The 26,094-nt window shown below is 44.2% G+C and overlaps 1 protein-coding gene across 1 annotated transcript in view; it reads left to right on the top strand.

Annotated features, from left to right (window-relative positions):
• Nucleotides 1-409: 409 nt before the first annotated feature.
• LOC135911387 (orexin receptor type 2-like) overlaps nt 410-26,094 on the top strand; it is a 144,659-nt gene continuing 118,974 nt past the window's right edge. Inside the window, exon 1 of the mRNA XM_070540571.1 lies at nt 410-722. The gene's annotated coding sequence lies outside the window, so the exon portion shown is untranslated. The remainder of the gene's footprint in view (nt 723-26,094) is intronic.

The raw sequence follows: 26,094 nt of genomic DNA, 5'->3' as shown, positions 1-26,094 counted from the left end.
CCATACAGTTCCTGCGCTACCACCTTTCCTAGCGTGGAGGAGCAACGTATCACAAACCGTGGCTCGGCGGAGTTGCGTGCACCCCTTCCGAAGCGTGGGCGACGCGCGCCGTGTACTTCGAGCGAAGCAAACTTCGACCCACTGCGCGTCCTGTGACGTCATCACGTCCGCGAAAAAAGAAAGACAGAAAGTAAGCGAAAGCAGTGGAGAGAGTGCGGTGGTGGAAGGAGAAAGCTTTCGAAAGCAAGGAAGCAAGCGCCAACGCAATAGGGAGGAAGAGGGAAGCAACAAAACGTACAAGGAAAAACGGGAGAGCATAGGCTCCGCCTCCCGGGCTTCGGAGACGGCCGTTGAAGCGCGCGCACCCCGGGTTCGCCCCAGAACGGGCTCCAAAGTTGGTCGCGCGCGGCGGTGTCTGCTCTCCCCGGCTCCAAGTTGGCGCGCTCGCCGAACTCTTAATCGAGAGTGAAACTGTACGCTGAAAAGTTTCAAGTTTTGAAAAGTATACGATCGCTTCGTGGGGATTCGGCAGAGAAAAAAAGGAGAAGAAAAAAGAGAGCTGGGAGACAAGCTCGATCTTATTCACTGAGCCATTAGCTTTGCGACTGTTGTTTTTGACTGCATTGTGCGACGATACTAGTGGAGTGTTAGTGTTCCGCCAGCCCGCGCTCAGAGGAAATCGCGCGGCATCGAGAAAGTGCGTGACGGGAGGACAGAGAAAGGTGAGAACATTTTATTTTTAGGAACATTGATATGATTTTCTCTATCTTTAATTTTTTTTATTGGAATGTGTGATGTGCGATGTGGCTTTTCTGAAATAGAAGAGGAGAAAGAATAATAAGCGTGATTTTGGTGCTAAACTCACGAATGCTTAACTTCGTTAAACTAAGAATTGGTTGGGTATGGTAATTTACAGGCGCCGGTTCATACGACTCAGTTTTTGTGCATGATCACCCTTATTGAACAGAAGCTGTATTTATTTTGTTAGATGGGCAAATAGGACACATCTTCTCCCAACGAATGTACCAAAAAGAAAATAAAGAAAACTCATTCTCATTTTATGAGGGATATTCTATAAAATGAAAAACTACTACTCAAAATTTTGCGAGGCTTGTGCGTTACAGTACGGTGAATCGAAAAAAAAGGAAGTTGGTGGTTCAGCAAAAATGTGTTCAAGTTCTACAACTTTAATATTCAGCCCTACGGAACACATTACTGTGGAAACTACACCAGATATTTTACAATACCACCTTATTGCGTTGTGCCTGATAGCACTTAGCGTTGAGTATATATGTTAAATACTTTTTTGGCTGCAATTGATAAAAAGAAAGCAGACCTCCACATTTCAGAAGCTTCACTATCTGTGCATGCAAGTGAAGCATAACCCACACAAGCTGGCCGTTCACAGTTTTTTTTCTTTGTGAGTGAACTGCAACGCATAGATGTGCCCAATTTCGTTTTTGCCAGTATCACCTGTCAAAGACACTACAAGCTCCACGAGAGAGATTAGAAATGGACGGGGCTATGTGCACATAGATAATGCCCACCGCGGTATGTTTTCAATACGCCCATCATGGAATATTTGAACGTTCTCTTTGTACTCTGCCTTTGAGCATGTGTAGACGATGAAACTTCTACCCAATTTTCATTATAAAGACCGCAAACACAATATTGTAAAATTCAAACATATTTTCCTTGGTTAACTTTAAGTGTAGATTCAGCAGTGTTGCCACTAACAAACAAACAAATTATTCGCCATACAAAGGTGGAATAAGTCGAAAATATTTCGCTCGGGAAGGTCAACTACAAAGAAATTAAATGGGGCGAGGGAACCGCAATCTAGTGGGTCGGGGAACACGGTCCAAGAATGTCCATAGCACGCATATTAAAATATAGCCACCGAAACTATAAATAATTTTTACTAAGACTAAAAAAAAAATTTGCCACTCATTTACAACGACCATACTCTTGAAACCCCCATTTGTCTACACAGAAATATATATAACGCATTCTCAGCGCTTCAAGTACTTGCGCTGCAATTTTTCTCAAGAAATAAAAAAGAAAGAAAGAAGGGGGCCCACGAACATAGTTTGAAGGTGAAAGTTTCCCAGAATAGCGTGAGACCAGCGCTATATCCTTGCCGCACAATTAAACTCCGGTGAAATCAGGCAGCCTTGAAAAATTTCTAAGCGCTTAGATCCCGGTCTTTCCACGCAATTTGAAAGGCGTGCTCGCCTTTGTAAATACGCACAAGCAAATTTGAAACTCGCGCCGAAGAAAGTTTAGGTGTATGTAGGATGTCATCAGAATCGACGGCCAAGGAATTATATATCCTGCCGGAAAAAATATTTCTTGTGGAGTAAATTTCCCTTCTCATTCCCAAGTACGTGAAGCGGATAAACGTTTCGCGGTTCAAAGCTGAAGCTGACAGCAACGCATCAAACAAAAATCTTCTTATATGGTGGCGAAACTTCAAGAAATGTTGGAAGACGTTTACTCGAAGGCTGAAGGCTCATTTGGCCAATAGTCTCCTGAAAGGACAACTATTCGAAAACGACTGAAACTGTATTCACATAATCAACCAAAATCACTACCAGTTTGACAAATTGCTCGTTAGCCTAATAGAAATTACTGAAGTACCAGCCCATAAAAAAAATGCAGATTGCGTCTTCTTATGATCAAGCTGTAAGGGAAAATAAGAAAGCTTCGATGAATGCTTTGGCATTTAGATTTGACATCTGTATACAAATGGTATTCTGCTTATTGTGCAGTGTCTCTTGCCTCCCAAAACATATGGCGCTTTATTTTAGAAGCTTACCCTTAGAGATCCCCCCTCAGTGAGGAGGAAACTGGATTGACGCGTAGTGTTTTGTTCTTGGTGTGGTAATGAGTTGAAGCAAATCGCAGCACGAAGTGACGACTGCCAGTTTTAGAGACGCGTTTTGATCTCTAAAATTTGTCCCTGCGCCAAACAATCGGGGTTTTAATGCCCTCAGAGTCCCTCAATCTTCCGCTAGTGCTATAGAAACCACCAGAGGTGCGATGCGCAGAGTCCAAATTATCACCAACACCTTTTTTATGTTGTCCTCATATGTGGTGATTTCTTTAGACGAACGCTAAAGAGAGAAATCGTGTTACATTTATTTGAAAACAACACCTCAACAATACCAAACAAAAGGCTACTCCTATTGTGAGGAGAAAATTTGTCAAGCATGAGGAAGACGGAACAGAAAACCAAGAACGCTTCGCGACGTCGGCTTGAAATTCTGGACCACCTGGCCGTGGTGTCAAACTTTGATGCCGCCTGGCCAGTTCCAGTTACTGTCCTTTTCTATCATTAAAGACATATTGTTCTGCATTCTAGACGAACCAGTCTTTTACTCCGCCGCGACACTTTAAATATGAAAAAAGATTTTGAAATACGTGAGGTCACATGGAAGTACCGGCGCTGAAATTTCAATGCGATTTTCTTCGAGTGTCAATCTACCTTCTTCGAGTGTCAATCTATTACGGAAAAGTTAGAAAAAAACAGTTGCATAGATACTAGTTTATCCAACAGAAGATGCTTAGTTTCTGCCATTAGGGTCTCTTGAAATGGCATTACTCATATAAAGAAGCGTGCGAAAGGGGAGGCGGGGGATGGGGTTATAGCATATAAGTAAATACATACAAGACAATACAGTACATATAATACATGTATTGGGGAATACAATACATGTAAAAGGAGAATTCATTTTTCTCGGCCACCACAGCACCAAATTTGACGAGGTTTGTTGCATTTAAAAGAAAGAGTTAAAATCTAGCGACCGTTTGTTTTGAATTGTCGATTTAGGTCGTAAATTTTTTATTAAAAATTGGCAAAAATTGAAAATTTTCAGAAAACGAAACTATAAAGTTTACAACTCTAACTCAGCAAAGAAAAATGATATCACCATTCCGTGAATTATATGTGATAGTATATATAAGGCGGACTAAATTGTCATGTTACACAAGAGTACAAAAAAATTCGTTAATACGGAATTGAAGCTTTTCCAGAACCCTTGGAAAAAAGATAACAAATTCACGCGAGATGTAAATTGACATATTAAATTTGTCCACTTTGAATGATCTAATGGATGCCGTTTACAGAACCACGATATCTGATCTGGGTGCAGAGCTAATAATTTATAAACTTCGTGCGTGTATATTTTTCGAACTTCCGAATTCTTAAAAATTCTTTTAACAATATTCAGGCCATAAATCGAAATTCCGCTTCCAACAGTCATTAGAGGTTAACTCTCTCTCTCTCAAATGCAACAGATTTGATAAAGATAGGTTCTGAGGTTATCTCAGAAAAGCGTTTTTGCGTTTTACACGTATTGGAATAGGCCGCGTCGGAGTTAGGCCCGAGCTAAAGCTTCCTCTTAAGCTCGCGCAGCAGTTTCAACATCTCCCGTGTAGAAATTGCCCTCCGTTACGCTGTTCAACTTGTTCCGCTTATGTTAAACTAAGTAAATAGAGCATTTTTGCAGAAATGTTCCGCTTAGTGGAATTTATGTGGAGCAAGATTGAGATGGCCTACTAATGCAAGTTAGGTGGAGCGGTATTAAAAGTGACATAGAGCATAACAGTGGCGACAAGTTATATCGAAGGAGGAGCCGACGATCAAAGACGTTGTTTCAACGTAGGCTGCACTTCATTTCTGTGTATGCGTCCCACTTACATAGGGCACATATGAGGAACAAGATAAACTCTGTTAAAATCTATTGTTGAAGCTTTGTTCGTGAAACGAATGAGAGCTCCAAGTGCCGTTGCTAATAGCACAGGAGAATGAAGTTTAGCTTGCTCGGCATATCGTCATCCCTCTCTCACTCGTTTACAACATGACACGAGACTGAAATAGAAAATAAAGTGAACTCACATGTCGAGTCTACGCACGATGCACCATCGCTATAATGTAACATTGGAGAATCAATCCAAGTTCGACATGTTGTGTGTCGCTTTCATCAGAAGGATGGCTTGATAGCAGGCTTTACTAAGCTTCGGATGAGACGTCATTAGTCGCGTTTAACGAGAATACGAGAACGGACACCGCGTAAGCATTACAAAAGAAATGTTCTCCCATGTTCATGCGTTGAGTCTGATGCAGTTGGTGGGAAAAATGTATTTCGCATTACGGCTGTGTGGAACAATTTTTTTCTCCTCTTCTTCGGCGTAACGTTTATTGAAGACACCTGAAACGCGTATTTTTATTTGCTTGTAATTGTTTAGTACGCTCGCAACCTCACAGGTTATACAATTACCTTTACCTTACAGCAGTGAACTTATTCTAAACATGCTCTCTTGGTCACATAATCTTAGATTGTGCTGCTTAAACAGCAGTTAAAAACAGTTGCGCTATTTACACTGTTGTTTGCGTTCCATTGCACGGAAGTGTTCAGTAAGTCAGGACAGGCTGAACGTAATCGACGAGCTAGCTTGACGGCTATGACGTTGCGCTACAAAGCACGAGGTCGTGAGTTTGTACCCAACCACGGCCGTCCCATTCCGATGGGGGTGGAATGGAAAAACTCTCGTGTACCGGGCATTGGGCAAACGTCAGAGAACGCCAGGTGTTTAACCAAATAGACAGTCACTTAAGTATACTTACGTGATGTGAATGCGAACGCATAATGACTTGTATAATTAATCGGTTACGTCCACGATACGTGACGTAATACATTGTCACGTGTCCTTCACGAGTCCACCTTATTACGCCTTGCTTTAATTTGCACCAACGTTATTTCACCTTCATTCACTTTACTTCATCTTGCTTCACCTTACTGTGTTTTGTTCTTACTTTTATTCACTTTACTTCGCTCTACTTCACCTTAATTACCTTTTATTCATTTTAATACAGATAAATACACATCATTACTGCCGGTTGCCGTTGTTATACCATTTACTATCTTCTGTTTTACTAGTGACGTCACACAAGACAATTATAACGTCCGACCGATTTTCGGTACCATTCGTCGCGGACAACAACGCCCGCTTTTCTGCCTCATGGGACGTATTCCGGGTTATCAGTGCTTTCGCAATAATAACCTGGGGCCCCTCATAATCAGATCTATATTTTGGCCTGTAAACTCTAGCATTCAACTTTAAGCATGCCGAAAGCATAAACCCCGAAATTAAACGTGGGCCGAGCCACGTCGTCAATGTTTCAAGCTGCGTTTGCGGTGCGGACGGCACAGAGCAACAAGACCGCCTTTCTTGCGCAAGCTAGAGGCTCATTCTGTAAGGCGCCAGGAAAGAAAAAAAATTGATAAGAAGCTTAAGGCATGTTTTCTTAGTCCCTATCTCGCAGTACCAAAACACCTCCGCGAAACAGATATTTCGTATGAAAGCAATTTTTTTTGCTGTGTTGTTGCGAAGCGTCCTTGCATTCTTCGTTGGCTGCGCCGGCGCTTCTCCATGCGTGTGCTTGAGGCAGCGGCTCCAAGAAACTTTTCTTTTTCGCTTCAGAGGACTGAGCAAAAGAAGACACTTGGGGGGGAGTGAGCAGTGGTCGAGCACACATTCTTATCTCGCCAGGCCTCGCATTTCCTTCTCTCCATCTTGCTTTTGTTTTTTTGTTTGTTTTCGCGTCATTTTTCTTGCAGACACTTCCTTTGCCGCTGTCCAAAAGCCAGTGCCCGCGCACGTTCTGATCGCAAGGCACGGAGGCGCCCACCCTTTTGTGTGCAATGTCATAGCTTTCCGGAGGACGTGTAGGACACATAATTTGAAATGACACGAAAAAGAAAAAAAAAGAAAGAAGGAAAGAAATAAAGAAAGAACGAAAGAAAGAAAGAAAGAAAGAAAGAAAGAAAGAAAGAAAGAAAGAAAGAAAGAAAGAAAGAAAGAAAGAGATGCGGGTCGCATTCTGAGAATGTACAGGTGCGGACAAAAGCAATTGGAACACGGGAGCTGCGGCCAAATAGCGTGCTAGTGCCCTGTAGCAGCCCGGGTGGGAAGGCAGAAATGGGATTACGGATGCGCGCCTGCCGGCGCTGATAGCCGAGTTACCATTTTTCGGTTTGTTTACGCAACCGCGAATTGGAGCGTCGTTCGCAGCTTTCCTGGCCGAGAATTCGCTAGCGCAGTGGCGCTGGTATCGTAGCTACAATCGCCTTGGTCACGGGGTCGTGCATTGCGTTTGCGATATGGCAGGAGCAGGGTAGAACGCTGATGCTATCAGTGCGGTCACGCTATTGAGAAAACCAAGAATAACCCAGCTTCATTATTCAGGAAGTAGACAGAAGAGGTAAGCTCCCAATCCGTGATTCATTTCAGTTATGGAAAAGACGCCCGGCCACGCTCGGCAACAACCGGACGTAATTAGGTAATCAGAGTGCGTATCACTCATTTGTTTACCACGCTGCCTACTTCTTACGTCATTTCGGCTATCTCAATAATGGAATGGCGGAAAATCACGCTGATAGTATAAATAATAATGAAAGAAGAACCAGGTGCTTATCGCAACGTGTCAGAAGTGTCCCGGACGCCGTTAATCCTCAACAAGCAGCATTGGCACATCGCGGGCGTTTAGGAAAAGTCGAGTGGGAACTTGAGCAAACGGCTTTCATTGGGTAACATCGAAGTTTCTCAATCAAGAGACGGTGAAGAAGGAGAAACCAGGATGAAGCTGTTGAGATCGGTGTAAATATTTGTATTTATTTTTGCCAGATCACGCATAGAGAGGCTTCCTTGTTGGCAAAAATGAGGGATGCCGTGGGTGAACATGAAACAACGTAGATTTGAAGCACTAATAAAGTGTTGTCGAGGACCATTACCGTGACAGTGTGCAATATTGCCATAGAATCTGTGAAGGCTGGACGGGCTCTCATGTTTCTTTAGGGATAATATGCCGTTGTAGAAGTGATCTTAGGTCAGTGATTACAAATTACTGCGCTATAGTCATGCATTTAAGTGTGACGTGTAAATCCGCCTAAAAAAAAAGAATGCCCGCTCAAGTGTATACTCCTCTCCTGTAGGTCACATTACAGTCATAGAGCCAACAGCACTTCAGTGAGATATTTATCTCAATTGCCATTGGTTCTAGAACCATATGTCGTTATATCCCAAATGTAGCTCACGTTATCGCATGGTTGGCGATAAAAATAGGTTCGAAAGGACGATAATTAATTGCGAACATCAGCGATACTTTAGGTGCACTCATAATACGCGCCGACTGATTACAATCCGACACTCTATTTTTCTTCCATACTTGAAGCATGAAAAAATTTGGTTACAGGATATTTTGAAAGTAGAATTTGAAAAAGAAAATTACTGAATTGTAGTCCGACAAGATTTTGCACGCCTAATACAAGATACAAGTATCCTTTCTCGGTATACGTGATGACCAATGTCGCGTTAGCCTCGTACTAGTTACAGCTTTATTGAGTGCTTTTATTCGCTGCCTTTGTGCGAACATAGCGTTACATTTACCTTTAACCACGCTTCCAAGTGAACGATGCATAATAAAAACACAATTCTAGATAAATACGACCTTGCTTGCTTTAGCTACGGCGCTCCGCGAAGAAACCAATCTCGTCATGGTTTCAGCCATTTCTCGTTACACTTGCAGTTGTTGTCGCTACAGTCAGGAAGTTCTCTGTGCTTAAATTATCAGCTTGAGTTTATAGAAAAGAAAGCAGGTAACCTGAAATCTATGTCAGCTTAGCAGAGCTCAGCGTGGCTGATCAGGTCTTCACGAAAGACAACGTTTTCCTGCAGAAACCGCTCCTGCTCCCAGCTCGCAACTGCTATGAGGGCACTCTTTGTTTATTTGCATAGTTCCTGCACTTGTGGCTTAGCAAGAACCTCACCAAGTATCATATCACGTGCATTAAACTACAACAAAAACAAAGAAACGACGCAACAGACATACAAACACACCACAAGAAATTAATCAAGCAAAAGACAAGCAAAAGTCGAAACGGCTTGAAGTCGACAGGTTCTTCGACTTTTCTTCTAAGATATAGAGCTCAATATTTTATGCTTGCATCAGGTTGATACAAAGCAAAAAAGGAAGCGGCAGGCATTGCGAACATTCAGTTTCATTGTTATATAAGCACACGAAGAACGACTGCCCTGCATAATGCATCGCAAAACATATATCGGCGGCTTGTCCCAACGCGCGATTTCCCGTCGGTCTCCCTATTGCGTCCCTGCATATATTGCTCAATGCAGCGGCTTCAGCAATGTTTCTTATTGCGCACGTATGACGATAAAGATAACTAAATACGTAAATAAATAAAGGAGAGCGCCCCGTGAAACTGAGGCCGAGTGAAGATTGTAGCCGAACATGGCGAAGCTGCCTCCAAATACATCATTTTCTGTGTGTGCTATTAGATATTCGCTCGCACTTTGTTCATTTTTTTTCGTTTTTGTTTGGACTCGTTCTTAGCTAGAAGTGGTACTCAACCTCATTCCTATGAGTGGCTATGAGTACGCGCATGCGCATACGTTCCCTAGAGATGTAATTTGTCCGGCTGTCGCTTCTACATAAAAAAAAAAGAAAAAAGAACAGGCATAGCGCGCATTTTCTGTCGCGGCTTCGTATGGAGACAAATGTGCCGGACCGACTGAACAAAGCCAAATCTCTACGGAATAAGCAAGCGTCTTCCTTGCGCAACCATTCTTGCTACATACCATATTCCAGTTTTTCGTTTTATGGGCAAACTTTCTTTTCCATGGATGCTGTAACTTCTCACCATGATCTGCTGTGGCGCTGCATGCATTCAATCTTTGTTTGCGCACTTCTTTGTTAAGCGACACATTTGCATGCCTTGTAGAGTTGATATCGACTGGGAAGATAGAGGAATTTTTCACAATGCGAACGGAACAATAAAAAATAAACGCGATAAACGGGAAGTTTTGGTGGTCTTCTTATGCTCTGCGTCCACAATTTTGCTTGCCAAGGTAACACACTAAAAGCAAAATAGCCAACGCCTCCCCTGCCGAAAGATGGCGGTAAGCGAAGCTAGTCCGCCGTGCAGCTGACCTTCGTCACGGTTAAGCAACCCACAGGTGACGGTGCCGGATTGCTTCTGCCTCCCGCTCCCTCAGCTTGGGAGCTTCTTCTCGTTGCTATTGGATTGTCTCGGTTCGTGTGACTCTAACAACTGGATCGGCACGCCGACGGCGAGACCTTTCACGGGCGAGTTCTTCACGACCTGAGAGAGTTGAGCATACCTCAGGTGCCGTCAGCTCCTTTGCAAAGGGAGGGGCGGTATGGGAACGCTGCCATGATGAGCGGCAGTGGAGCCAGTCGTGGAAGGCGATGATGGCGAAGGCTCGAGCAGTGGCACAAGCGCGTTCGCGCGGTTACGCCGAGGGACAGCGACGCTCAACCTTGGAACGGGCGCCTCAGAGCTGCGCTCTAAAAACAAAACTGGGTGTCGTTGTTCTTGGGACATCGTTGTTCTCAGTGACGCCGTCAGTGGGCGCTTTCATTGCTTTCTTTTTTTTGCCAGCCTACTGATTCTTGGGGCATCCTCCGTTGGGAGTATGCACCGTGTTTGAGGCTTTTCATTGTCATGAGCGCCTCTCATATTGTTTTCATGAACATAACAATGAAAAATTGCACGCCAACACACCGGCATCTAGTCAAGAACGTCTTCTATGTGATGCGCACAATTGTCATTCTGGTCTTTTACAGTATTAGCTGTTGCTTTCGAAATACATGTGGTGACTATCAGAGTATAGTTGTGGACTGCAAGACCTTGAACTGTTTGCCTAGCGACGTTGTGTGTCGCGTCTACATTCCATGCATTAAAAAAAAATGTTGAACGATAGCACAGTGATTCGCGCGCACTACCAAGTGCACATTGCTGCAGCGACTCAGTTCGAATCCATTATACTGGTGGTTTTGGACAGAGTTTTCTACATTCATCGGTCTCTGGCGATGGTGAATGTCAGGATAAGGATGAACAACGACGTCGATGATGACAATGGTTGTTGTGAGCGTAACGGAATTCATGAACGAACCACGCGAACCATATTTAGTGCATTCATCTGCTGTCGCAGTAAAAATTGTGCGAGGAGTACGCATTGTGGGCATACGACAAGCTTCGGAGAGAGGGAAAAAAGCATGCGATGTTTGCAGTACACGACAACCAGAATCGCCGAAGTGCACCTAGTGACGCTAGTGCTGTGGGAGAGGGGAGGCCGCGAGGAGAGAAGACTAACATGATGGAACAATACCGTCAACGAATGTCTCACATAATACTTTTTTGGCGCAACCTACAGGATATAAAACACTTGTCTGTATTCAATGGGGACGTAGCTCTTCGGATTGATTACACGTGATGGGTTGGCATGCGATATAAAGCAGCCTGACTTAGGAACATTATTTATAAACCAAGACAACACACCAGATAACCATTAAAGCGTTTACAAAATCAAGAATTCAGAAAACAACAACACTGGAGTTTGGAACCGCTCAGGAAAAGGGGAAGAAGTCACAAAACCTTTTGTCCGTATGACCTATTTGCCATCTGTCGGCCGCCGTCAGACATAATACGCCCCATATTTCGGGTGGCTAGCACCCGGTTATACGAACAGTGGCGAATATCTACAAATACTCAAGTGCTTCTTTAATTCGATACAGCACAACTGAAAAAGAAATACATATCATGAAAACAGTGAGAAAAGGAAACAAAAACTCTCCAATGTTATTGACTGCCTGCTTAGTATTCAAGCTATTGGACTGGGAAGGATAGAAAATGAGGATCGACGGGTAATATCTCAAACCCATCAGTTTTCGGATGACATTCGACCTGTTCAGTCACGCTGATGACGAATTTGTAGCACACGAATGATGACCTTCACCGAGAAGGTGCAAGAGTAGGGCTGAAAATCATTATGCGGAAGGACAAGGTATGGTTCAGAAGACTTGCAAAGGAACAATAAGTATTTATCGGCCGTCATCCTATATAGTCTGCATAGGGGTACGTTTATCTAGGTCAATTATGTACACGGAACCCTCATCACGAGAAAGAAATTTACACAAGAGTTAAAATGGGTTGGAGCACATACGGCAGGCATTACCATATGACTGGGAGCTTAACACTGTCGCCGAAAAGAAAGTAAAATCAATGCATTCTAACGGTGCTAACGTAGTGGGCAGAAACTTGGAGGTTGACAAAGAAGCTCGAGAACATTTTGAGGATTGAGGATGGAGCCAAGAGTGATGGAACGAAAAATCCTAGGCGCAACGCTAAGAGACAGGAAGAAAGCGGCGTGGATCAGAGAGCAAACAGGGATAGCCGATATGTTCGTTGACTTGAGAGTAAGGAATGGAGGGGGCTTGCGATGTATTGCGTAGGATAGATAACCGGTGAACTATTATAGCTGCAGAATGGGCGCCAAGGGAACGGAAGCACAGTTGAGGAGGGCAGAAAATTAGGTGGGGTATTGAAATTACTGAATTTGCGGTCGCAACTCGTTTGGACAAGCCTTCGCCCTGCAGTGAACACAAGTATGGGCTAGTAACAATGTCGATATATTACCTCAAATATCTCCTGGGAGTGTAGTTCGCGAGAGGTGCGTATAAATAGCCGTATTTACATGTGAAAACAAAGCATGATCCTAGGAGCATGCTCGAAGAGCAAATGCATGTGCTGAAAAGAGAATAAAATACAATCGAACGACTGCCTCTAACACAAAAAAAGCTAAACAAGTTGTGTTCTTGCTGACAACAGACATCCTCAAAAGCCATATTACTGTGGGAATATGCTCTGGAGGAAAGCGGATATGTCTAATGCAATGGGACGATAGAAGAGAGAGAATCCTATTTAGATGCGTAATGGCACGCTGTGGCTTATATTAATTCACTGAGACTCCAAACAACTTTCACGAGAAAGAAAGAAAGAACATTAAGTACTTATCTTTATAATCTGATTATTGCGCACGGTTACGGCGTCATCACTTACAACAGCGCAAATTCAAATCCTCTGGGCCATCCTGAAAGCAGTAGTCACCCATAATTTTGAATGTTAAGATGGCGAACTCCAGCTAATGGTTTTGACTTACAAACATCCGAACTATGACAGCAGAGAGCCGTACCAGGCAGACTGAAATTTTATTGCTGGGGAGGGACCGGTTTTAGTCATACCCTGCCTTCTTTACTCCTTTATTCCTTTGTCACTTTTACTGTTTCATTAGTTCTTAGTTTTTCATTTACGATAGTGAGCGAGCGTTATCGCTTTGAGCACTTCCCATCAGACTGCTAAAATGTTGTGTGGTATCGCCAGCCCAAACGCATGTAGGTTATTCAACAGCTCAATTGTTTATGTTTGGAAAGGAACTTGACTTCAATTTCTCTAATGTTGGGTGCTACTTAACCAAATTGACTTCGAGCATCCCATAGATGTGAAGCTACAACCATCCGCAGCTCTTCGACGCATCAGTGCTCTACGCTACTGGTTTGCCTATCCGCAACACCCGTGATGACCACTCCGAAGGAACTTGTGGCAAAAATAAAAGTGCGCTTGTCATGCTTCTCGCGGCCAACAATAGGAGTACCACTGACCACCAGATTTCTTGCCGGCTTCATAGCCTCTATGATTCCGGGGTAGTCAGAAATACGCAAAGAAAACATTTCACTTATAGCTAATAACCTTGTTGGACCGAAAAAGAAAGATCACACAAATAAAAAAAATAAACAGGTGATACGCGGAAATGGGACGGGCAGAAGGAGAATCAATATTATACTAAAAACATCGTGCTATGAGTGAAAGCAAACATGCTGTCTCACAGCCTATGCTTTCTTGACACTCAAGTTTGCGGCATCGCTTTGACGACGTGGTTTAGGCGAACCTGCCGTCCCACGTTTTTGCGTGGCACACTCAGGGCCATCGCGAGAAGGTGTCTTTCGCAACCATCGATGTATCATCGCATTTCAGTTTGCACTTGTTGGCCTTCCATTTCCTAGAAATTCTTTTGCGTCATCTCTCGAAAGCGACCCATTAGAGAAAATTACCTCTGGTCACGCGCTCTATGATGAATCAACCTGCTAGCAGCTTCAACTCCGCAGTGGGCTCGACAGTCTCCCTGCTGTCGCCCATTGCTTCATAGGCTACGCGATACCCAGAAGGCTCCATGCAGCATTCGCTGTCTTTTCGCCGTGCTTTCGGATCACCCCAGTGGCTGCTGTGATTTGTTTCTGAGTGCGAGGTCGGCTCCTATCCATGTTAGCTGTACGAAAAATTGGGGGCCGTACTCAAATACGCTCTTGTATGCCGCGCTTTGAGTGCAGGCAAAGAAGCTGACGTAGCGAAAATTATTCCGATGTCCTGCACTACGCCGTGTTTCGCAGCGCTCTGCTTTGCTTCTGGGTGCTAAACGATAAAACCAGCCTCAGTGCAGTACAGCGAAAAAACGTTTATCAGCCCTGCATGGACCGATGACTGATTGCAGGTTAACTTGACTTGACTGCGTAGGGTAAGGACACTTGAAGAAAAAAAATGGTCTGCTAGGAAGTGCGGGCTAGGCAGGGAACTGCATCAGCCCAGCGGGTGTGCCACAACACGGTGTCAGAACAGCTCGCACGGAACATAGCTGTTACGTTTTATTCAAGTCGTCATGAGATGGTCGCAGCCAAATTTAATCAATGCGACAGCGCTGATTTTAAGGCGATCATCCGATGTATTGATACAGCGACATTTCATTACGTGGACTGTGGCAGAGATGTTGTGTGAGCGATGTTGTGTGAGCCGTCTGTTTCGTGCTACACAAAAACATCAGCAACTTACAAAAAAAAAAACACGTAACACACAGAATTGCTGTGGTTGGCACCTCGAAAATGCCCTGTCTCAATTTTTTCTCCACATGTACCACTACTGGAACACTACATTGACTATAATAGAGATCGGTTCACGGCTAAACTTGTTCTGTATTTTAGGTAACGGAGTCTTCTGGTAACGTAAGTTTTGCAACCAATTTATTTCCGTGTGCTAGTTCCGCGAGAAGGGCTCCTGAACTGTTTACGCTGCCATGGAGAACCGCGAGGGTTTAATCGTGCTTCAAATAACAATCCCAGCCTACCTTCTTTCACAAAAGAGGTACCAGCATTTTCAGCAAATAACAACAAAAATTTGAAAAAGAATGACGAAAGCTGACGACAGCGCGAATATTGCCAACTTCGTTATTTTCGAATGCCACGGCCATATGACACATCACGCAATGCTTTTCTTTCCTCTTGACCCGGTGTAGAGATTCAGCGCGTCAAAAAAAGCAGGATCCCAACGTAAGCAACATTTATTTCTTTTGTCGTGTCCTGCAGAAAGAACAACCGCAAAAAAAAAGAAAGAAACATATCTTGCCGAATTTCTTCGGTGTTGTAGCCAAGGTTGCCCTAGGGGTAGGCTCTCCGGTGCCCGTTCGCAACCCGTCGTGGCGAGCATGGAAAAGTTGGCCCCGGAACACGAACAGCGAAGAGGACGCCTTGAAGTTGCGGTCGAGTGTAGGCCATTATCGAACCTTGGCTCGAGCATGTTACCTTTCTTTCAATATTTTGATAACACGGTCGATTTCTTCTTCAAATTTCTTGCGCCTCCTTGCTTCTTTCCTTTCCTTTTTTCTTGTCGGCCATACATAACCCAGGCCACGTGCGTATCGCTCACTGGTCAGCGAGCGAAGCGTTCTACACGTACCTCGAGGATTCCATGCACGGAGTGGTAGTCTCTGAAGAGGAGCACAAAAATAAAATCCAGTTGGCGCAATGGTTCCCCAGTGGGGCGAAAAATTAAAATGGTTCAGGAAGAAAAATCACTCTCTCGGTATAAAGAAAACTGACTTGCTCTTGATGCAACGCCTACATCGAGTTCAACATGCGAGTTTCCCTGCGTTATTTTCTTTTTCTTTTTTTTTCTTTCGCGGGTGAAGTATAGTACTCCGGGGTGTGATCTTCCTTCCAAGGAGATCTCCGCGGGCGAAGACGTATGTAGGCGGCGTGGCAGGACAGTCTGTTTGCACAGCGCCGTAATTAAGTGAATCAAGCATTTCGTTATTTACTTCTAAACGGTTCGCGCAGCGGTGGGAGTTTCGTTTTTCCACACTTGCTGAGGATCTTTGTGCGCGTGTTTGATTTCTCCCCTGGCGGCCACGCTGCTTGTGATGTTCGGAAACCGTGGCAACGGCGTTTGCCAAGTAGCGGAAAGATGAAGCTGAGCCAAGAACGAGAAAACAACCTCCCCGGCTCGCCAGGCCATGCGTGTGAGGGAGCACCCGGTCCGAATTTATTACGCCAGTCAGTCTTGCTTTCGGGCAGGAATTAAAGTTCGGCGAAGCGTAACATTCTTGAGCTCTTTCCATATTTAGGAGGCGGAGTGGCTGTTGTTTGTTGCTGTGAAATCAAGGCGTAACGACGAAGATAATGATATTATGAATGACGACGACTGAGATGATGTTGATGAAAAGAAAATGAGATCCTTCATCGAGCCCACGGTCCGTACTCAGTATGGAAATTAGCAATGAATCCAGCGGTTGTGCGCGCAGATAATAATTGCAGAAACGAATGACGTTTTTTTTTGTTTTTGTCTTTACTGGAGGCGCATAACACACTGTGGGGAATCAGCCAAGAAGTGCATGACATTAAGAGTAGATCGTCCTTTCTTTTACTTCTTTTTTTTTGTTATCGTTGTAAATACATTTAAATGTTTTGTTGCTGTGGCGGTTAAAACCACAAAAGAACAAATTCGTGACTTGAATTATAGCATGTGCTGTAGTTAGAGACTTGTCTAACCTGATTGTGTAATATGTTCGCGGAGCAATGATCGAACATGCATTCCATAAAATGCATTGTCGTAATGGGAACTTACCTTGTCCTCGAACAATTAAGTGCCATGTACCTTACGCGTACTTTCTTTATTTTACACGGCACTACGAATACTTTGTTTCCAGGAACGCTATGCCACACTGATAACCGCATACTCTTCCTTAGATTAGAGAACCGGGAGCACAGCGTTGAAAAAGCTGAGTGCGCCCAAGACGGAGAACAAATATTGTATGAGGATAAGATAAGGCCCTAAAAAGTCAAATTTTTGTTGGAGTGAATAGAGACGGCAAAGCTTAACCGCGGTAAATGTCGTCGTTACAGCCCGCAGTGAATGCAAGAATACAACTTTACGAACAGGCATTGCTGGCGTCTGGATTGAGGGCTAGCTCCGCGATAACTTATTTGCCCAAACAGATGAGAGCAATAAAAAAAAGCTGACGCAAGCAGAAAAATAGTGATAGAAGTTTCCGGATACAACTTTGTGTGACTCCAGCTTCCCGCGTCTGCTGACGCATTGCAGCCAGCGAATTCTTTGATAGTTTAGGACAGTTTGCGTACATGCAACCACAGAAGGTGCTTGCCCCTAGCCAGTAGTTACGTATAAAGTTAAGCAGATAGACTAATTTCTATCTGTTTAGTGTGAGGATGTCGTAACGTCTGAAGGGATTGCAAGTTATAGAATGACTGCTTCAGATCAACACTATACTCGACTTCGTCGCAAAAGCTCCAAAAGGTTTATTTGTTCGAAAGGCGTTGGGATTTTTTACCTTGGCTCTAAGAATATTTGTGATGGGCATTTCGCGACAGGTACACCAGTAAGTAAAATGCGACAATGTATTTGTAAAGCAAGGAAATTCGCGATGCCATCCCCGCTGACCCTAGAGAGTAATGGTTAGCAGATTCAGGGGGAAATCCTGTTTGTCCTAATCATATAAGTTTTGTTTATTGAAAATGTGCATTATTATTTAGATGCGTCATTATGCAGAAGAACGTTGACGAGAGGTGTGTGTCTGTGCTTGCACAGGAAAGTACAACACATATCTACCGTGTCATCAAGACAAACCGTCAATTTTTTTTTCACATTCAGCCTGACAACAAAGTAACGAAAACAGGTGCACTCATTTTCCCTTTGTCACAACATCATGCAATGACGAACCAAAGGACGATAAACAAATCATGGCTTGCTCATCGACCTGTAGGGAAAGCGGCAGAAGGGCGGCGATATACTTGAAACACTTCGAGCTGGCGAGACACATAAGGAAATTATTGCGTGGTTTGCCTACAAATAAAAGTGCATGTGTGCTGCATTGCCATAACGTTGGAGGCAAGGAAGACACAAGGCACCAGGCAAGGCAGACAGAGTCGTGGATTTGTGATAACGCGTTCGACCCGTGGTTGATCGACTTGCGGCCCCCTCCCATCCCCGACTTCAACCCGTTCGAATACGAAGCGTGGGACGTCATTAAGGCAAAAGTACATGCGAAACACCACCACATCAAGAATTCCTTGATGAAATTCGTAAATACTGTGGTGATGAACTTGGGCAGAGAAGAGGGGAAGCATCCCTGAGACCGTTTCAATGCTAGGCTTGAGAAGGCCGTGGCAGCTAACAGAGGTTACAATACATAGTTTCATTTGACAGGTTTGATATATGACATTTGACAAGTATGACATTTGACAAGAATGACAGTGAGTATGACATTTGACTAGTTTGATTATTGTCTCATTTGAAAACTCTGATCAAAGACTTGTTCGAATAGATTGATTTTCCTTCCATTTCAAATATTCTTTGCACCGTAAATTTTCCAATTTCGCCTTAACTACCATCTGTATGTATTTAGGGCTTGATACCCCTTTTGTCACATCAGTACAACCACTGTGGTGAATTCGCCAACAATCTGCTAATATTCAGTGGCCGAAGTTCCCTATATATATCCACAAATATATCCGGCGAGAAAGGAACGACGATCGCCAGCAACCGAGGAAGAAAGAAATAGAGCTTTGCATAGAAACAAAAGAATAATTGTAATTATGGAGTTTTACGTGCCAAAAGCACTTTCTGATTATCAGGCACGCCGTAGTGGAGGACTCCGGAAACTTCGACCACCTGGGGTTCTTTAACGTGCACCTAAATCTAAGTACACGGGTGTGTTTCGCATTTCGCTCCCATCGAAATGCGGCCGCCATGGCCGGGATTCGATTCAGCGACCTCGTGCTCAGGAAACAAAAGAAAGGAACACTTGTTTGTCGTGTAACTGGTAGAGTAGCCTCCTCAAAATCTGCTCATTTGACCTCCCATTGTGGCGAGAAGCAGGCGTCAGCAGCGACTGCGTTAGTTCTGCCTAACCCAATTCGCGGTTCGTGATAAATGTGCCTCCTTTTTTTTTTTTTTGCACGGGCTATGTGAGAAAACAACCATACTTTCACAAATGCTCATATCGGAAAATGCTGCTTAACTGGATTCGCCTTAATTGCAATCGACTGCATTTCCGCCTGCCAGGTAACCGATTTACAAAAGGTTAAAATTGCCCAGTAATTCGTGATTGCAGCCTAGGTTTTGGATCTGCCATTTAGTAGGAAGAAATTGAGAACGCCATACTTTCACAATATGATATTTCCATATAACAATGAGGCGCCAATTAATTATGTCCATTAAATTTTTTGGCATATCTTGCATCTTCCTAATCCTGAAAAGACTGCAACATCAAAACAAGCTAATTTTGAGTTAATCACTGAGTTTTCTCAAGTTTACAGAATATGGACCCCATGTGAGAACTAGCAACGTTACATGTGAGCACATCTAATATTTCAGGTCTAGCATACAAGGAAGGCGACGAGACAGCCACTTGAAGAAAATATACCAGACGTAAAACTCTTTTACGAACAAGGGAAGAAGTGAAGTCACTACATGCTGTCATACAGTAACTGAAGGCAAACCCCCGGACATCAACCTTCCAATTGTTTTTTAAATCACTTTACGCCTATCATTCAAATTTGCAGCCCTGGTCCAATAAAACGTGTTTCAATATGCATGCGACGTGTCTTCAATGTCAATATTTTCATCGGTGTTCTGTCTAGTGAAGCAGTAATTTCGCGTGCACAAATATAGGCACACCGCGCGACAAAAGGCTATCCCGTGCCTCACGAGGTACCAAATACATTTTATACATAATGCCCCGGACGAGACGCCCGTCACCTGGTCTCTCCGAAGGGCCGCGTTTCGTAGGCCCATATTTTTCTGCACGCCAAATTTACTTACAACGTGCCGAAAGCAAGCAGGAGTATAAGGCCTGCCTGGTGACCAGACACATCTATTTTGTTTAGCTTCCAAACATGTCCAGGATGTCACACTTACTCTGGACCACGAATAACAGAGACAACTATTCATCGGAAAACTATTCCGAACCGTAACCCGGACGCCGCCACCCCTCCCCCCCCCCCCTCTTTTGTTTTCTGCCTATCCAAACTAGTCAGCTCTAAATTCCGGCATTCTATCTGTCTTCCGCTAGGCCTTTTGTCTTCCTTTCACGAAACAGTCAGTGCGTGTTTGCCTGACAGGCATCTGGCAGGAGATAAATCCCAACAAAAAGTGTTAGGGAAGGATGCCCTTCTATAAAACCTCGTGCCCGGGACAAGAATGGAGCGGTGCCGAAGAGGCGCAGATGTAAAACGCATTAGTTACGCCGTTTATCTTCACGCCTACGTTGCCGTTGCGAACAGAGGCGGCACCAGCGCTGTCAAAAACAAACACTGCTACCGTCGCGCAGTTGGAATCCTATGAATTTAAAGTGAGGACAACATTCGTGTGTGCTGTCAATTGTGAATTCTTTTTGGCTTGAGTTCTTTCTGCAACCACGTTAACATGCTTTAACTGGACTGAATTAGCGCGATAATTTGTTTAGCACTCTTGCTAGGTGCACTCTCCGGGTACACAGATTAAAGAGGTTACAGCTCCATCATTCTGGAATGCATGTTCTCGATATTGAATCGGTTTTAGCAAAAAGAAAAAAAGTCTGCCGATACACATTTCCCTGAACCGATCAGATCTGCCATCCATTTGCCCTTTAACAGGAGTCATTTCCTTGCTTCAAGCTATGTTTGAGCATCGCCACATAATTCAATATCCCACCATTTGTGGGTCTTACAAATGCTTATAAGTCTGCGTAGTCTTTGTTGTATAGGTGTAAGTGCCGGAGACAGCTTAAAAACATTTGAAGTGTGACTATACCGCTTTCTAAACCATCTTTGCGATAATACAGGTAGGCACAAGAGAGAGAGAGAGAAACAAAAGAAAGGCAGGGATATTAACCAGTCAAGAGTCTGGTTGGCTAACCTAGGTTGGGGGAAGGGAGAAGGGGGAGAAAGGGAGAAGGGAGAGAGAGGGTCTAGAGACGAGCACGGGCAGTCATCGAGTGAAAGCCGTTCGTGCACGAAGCAAATGACAAAACATGCGCTCTGCTGGTGAAAACTTAATAATGCCAAAGCTTTTCGGATGTACAATGCTTCTTGCTATTAAAGCATGCCAGCCGGCTTTTGAGTTTTTTTGGGGCCACACGTCGAATCGTTGATTGAGTTTTTGTCTGTGCGTGTGCATGTGTGTTTTCGCATTAGTTCGTAATGAATGCGGAGCAGGTGAAAAGAGGACCACATGAGTGGGCCTCCCGTGCTTCTCAGCGAGCCAGTGCATAGCGACCAAACACCTGCGCACCAGCGTAAAAAAAAAAAATTCTAACGCCCCACAATAGATGGCGCCACGTGGAGCACCCCGCTCGATAAAGTTTCTCAGTCGCGGGGCAGCGAGCTTCTAATTCCAAAGAACAACATTTAGCTCCGTGCTCCCGCATTGCGCCCACGTCAACTTCCGGCGATGTTAACGACTGTGTTATGTGTCAGATTATTTTTTTAGAGTGATTCTGGAGGTGGGACGGTTTGCGTTGCACACATGTGAACACGATTTTGATAGCTCTATCTTCGTGAAGTCGAATTTGGTGCTAGCACAATTGCCAAATAAATACTTAAAGACGAGCGGCGCGAGCCATTTCGTTAAGCATTATAGAAATCTTCTTCGCGAGCTAAACATCTTTGTAAAAAGAAATGACATTATGACGATTTAGTTTGCATTTGTCGTCCTTGGTCAGGTCACAAGCTTCATGACGAAGGACACTTACTAGGACTGTTCAATGGTTCTATGTACACTGCCAAGCAGAAATGGCATTTTGACTTTGAATTTGAAATTACATCTTAAAATGAAGCCAAATATAAAAACGAAGGCTAACGTGCACGCGTAATGGGAATGCACAGCTGTGAAATGAAATGATAATTAATAAAACGAACTGTCCAGAACGACCCATATTTAAAAAGTTAATGTTTCACGAAAGAGAAACAAATCCACGTATGGACCATGCTTTGCGAATGCGAAAAGTCTCACATCACACCTGACAGCTCGCAGCGCCCAAAGATGAAGTGTTTCGCGTTGAGTCAAAGATTTCACTCCACCTATAGTATCTCGTCTTCCAGAGCTACAGTAAGTTCACCTGATGCTGTAAGGGTTATACATAGTGAAGCATACCCATCACGAATTTTTTTAAAGCATTTGTTCACTTTTAACTCTCTCTCGAAGGCCCTAGCAGATTTCGCTTAGAGTCCGAGGCATGCGGGAATGCAGACACCGCAACACGAAATGGTCGTATGCAATCGTCTTGGAAGAAAACATGAACATCTCACAGGCTGTGGACTAGCCCGAACTGGTAGACCGTGTGAGAAGGGCAGCTGAGGCCACGGGACTCCTGTACGAATGGGACCACCCACCGAAAAACGCAGGCGCCACCCATACTCGATTTGCTGGCTTGCTGATCTGGATAAAGTTCATTCTCTTTCTTTCTGTCTCACTGTCACGGACCGCGTGATCGTTTATATAGCGACGCCTCAATTGACAAATGCCGCGCCGAGGTTGCCGACCACAGCACAACTCATCGCACACGTGGCGCCAAATTTACGGAGTGCCCAAAAGTGACACGCCTGTAATCACTGGGTTAGTGGCCATCCGAGACTTCGAGAGGGGCGTTAAACGCCACATTGCGATACACTTAGAGGGCAGCTGACAAGGGGACGGTCGTAAGGTGCTGAACAGCACCGCACGACGACGATGCCGGCAAAGCATCAAACCCTGCGACGCAACCTCGTCGTCGGGGAGGTATCGCAGTTTCATTACCGCCGCCACAAGCTGGGTCTAGTTTCTTCCGTCAGGCTTGTCCCACAGTCGCGATCGCAACGTGCCTGACGCCGCAATTTCCGCAGTGTCGTATCATATTCGCGGACCGCGCAGTCACACTGCCCACTCGTCGTCGGGCGCGGCCCTAAAAGATTGATGACGCTGCATAAACGCTGGATATGCCTCGTTGTGGGACAGCCTTCATCTCGCAACGTAGACACGCGGTACGTGCACCTCAGACGCTCAGACGTGCAGAGAAAAAGAAGACGGTTTCTCGGTGGGGTGGTTAGCAAGAACGGTAATGTCATACGGCTCTTTCCCGAGCGTTCCGCGGCGACTCCGCATAGAGAACGGTTGCCAGGAGTAACAGCTTGCGCTGCGTAAGGTTCGACGTCATATAGGTTAATGCACTTTCTTCATGTCTGCGTTTTTTTTCCGAAAAGAATTTCGTATGAAGTGATCAGTTGGATTGGTTGGCACTTAATGAAGTTCAGTGTTTGACGGAAGCCCGTCTGGTCGGGATGAAACATGGTTAAAAGGGTAAACAAAAACCCGGGGCACTTCGCCGACCAAATAAAGATTTAAAAGAAAGGAAGACGTTTCGGCTCCCACACGGGAGCCTTGTTCACAGGTGAAAAAAAAAAAAAAAAGATTTTTTTTTTTACCTGTGAACAAGGCTCCCGTGTGGGAGCCGAAACGTCTTCCTTTTTTTTAAATCTTTATTTGGTCGGCGAAGTGCCCCGGGTTTTTGTTTACCCTTTTAACCATGGTTGGCACTTAGTGCGGAATAAACAGTGCGATGCGCACTCTTGGTGTTGTTCCATGTGGATTTCACTAGACTAGTGCAACATATTCGAAAAAAGAAAGAAAGTTCTACTCACTAAGTGGAACCTGCATTCACTGAATGTCATGGAGTGTCGGCCCTTTGTTCACTCGAGCTCGTTGTCGCTCTTACTGTATCTCACTCTTAATATCAGAGGCCATAAGTTCCAATAGGTAAGTGGAAGATCATAATTTTGTTCGCACACTGCTTTTATTCACCAACTAAGTGGAGAATAACGTTTCACCTACCTACTGGAACTTAAGTAGAACATGCATATTAGTGAAAAAGAGGGTCCGAACTTCAGTAACATTAATGGTGTATTTTTTCCGTGCTGCGAATGAATTTATCACGGGTTATGTCAGACATACCTGTTTAAATGACGACCCCTATATAACGTGATGTTATGTCTTCATAAAATAAATTTTGCTTCATCGCTTGCATAATTGAAACCAGTGCAATGTCTTGAAGTGACGTTCTGTTGGTCCTGTCGCTTCTGTTCATCAACCCCTATGTGTAAGATATGCTAATTACGATATCGTAAACGCGCTGTTTCTAAGGTTGTGGAAGCGTAAATACTGAAGCATTGCTGTTGTTGACCCAGCAAGCAAAGGTGGCAGCCGTAGTTGGTGAAACACTTCACTAAATAAATATTGCAGATGCGCAGATTTACGGTATAACTCAACAATGTGCTACCTCATAGGTGAATCATTATCTACCGCTTTTATTACCTGCTTTCAGATATATTCTTCAATTGAGTGATTAATTTTCCAATATTTTATGACGTTGCTTTGTGTGCGCATCAGGCTTGAGGAAAATAACATAAATAAATTGCTCCTCTAACGTGTGTATTCAGACTGCTACGACATGTATACCTTGAATCTGCGTAATGATTATGTTGTAAGATACAGAGCACGAAAATAATTTGGTTTTTTCACCGCGTAATGTTACTTGATGTTGAACTGTAATGTTTTGTTTCTTGCGGCGAAGAAATCGTGGCGAAATTTGCAAAAATAACCAGACCATATGAAATGGGAACGCTAACCGAGGTACATATTGCTTCAATTTGTGCCCAACAATCACTTTTTAGCAGAAGTGATTGAAAATTTCACTTAAACATTGCCAGTTTTGTCCGAAGGCGAAGCTTTGAGGGCGATAGCAATCTTTAGCCAGTTGAGCGTTGCGCTGAAAGCATCTAAGTACCCAGGCGAAATGAGAACCAATGCTGGCGTCTTACCGCTGTGGCGCATGACATGAGACCAAAGGAAAACCATCTGTGTTTGTGAGCCCCGAAAGAGAGCGTTACAGAGGTTTAGCTTGATGTTTACTGCACGTTCCGTTAAGTCTAATGCATGCGCCGCAGTGAGGTATGCGAACAGTAGTGACTGGCGCACCAGCCAACCCACATCAACGCAAACCAAACAACATAAACTCACACCAAACCGCATCAACCCACACCATATGACATCAACCCAACGCAATCAAACCAGAACCAAACCCATCACCCAAGCGCACCAACCAACCAACCCAACTCAAACCAAACCAGATCAACCCACATTACACCACATCAACTAACATCAGCCAACACCATGCGACATCAACCCAACCCAATCAAACTCAAACCATACCCATCAATTAAACGCACCAACCGACCAACCCAACCCAAACCAAACCAACCAAACAACCCACCTAACCACCACGTAGCTTGAACGGCATCGCGATGTGGCGCAGGCGAATAACAAGTGATTGAACAAATGATTGATTGATTGACATGATTCAACGCCCTAAACCAACACAGGAGCAATGAAAGATGCCGTAATGGACGGCTCCGGATTAAGTTTGATCGTTTGAGGCCACATAACGAGCATACATTATTGCGTACACGAGAGTTTTCGCAATCTGTCCCCATGCATTTGGGAGCATTCCTATGACGTCGCGTACGCCATTTTGTGGTTCTCTGCACGGCTTTCATTGGACTGCTGGCGCTAAGCGAATATAGATAAGGCGCTTTTCGCTTTACTGCTTCTGCTACAATGTGGGCCCTCTATGACGTCATTGCATACTTCCTATACTGCGACCTTAGCTGAAAGTCAAACTCGTGAGTTAGTGCTCAACAGCAGAGTAATGTAGCTACTGAGCAACCACGATAGCTAACGGTTTCCAGTTACTGCCTTGTGTAAAGTGCAACTTGATAGTGTTGAGCTGAAAACAATTCTACTAAATATGTGTAAGGCGTTGGAAAAAAATATTTAACGAAATTAAATGGAAAAATTCTGC

This window comes from Dermacentor albipictus, chromosome 6 (assembly GCF_038994185.2).
Source record: "Dermacentor albipictus isolate Rhodes 1998 colony chromosome 6, USDA_Dalb.pri_finalv2, whole genome shotgun sequence".
Taxonomy (NCBI): Eukaryota; Metazoa; Arthropoda; class Arachnida; order Ixodida; family Ixodidae; genus Dermacentor; species Dermacentor albipictus.
The sequence above is the reverse complement of the archived record's forward strand: the minus strand, read 5'-3'. Positions and strand labels throughout refer to the sequence as shown.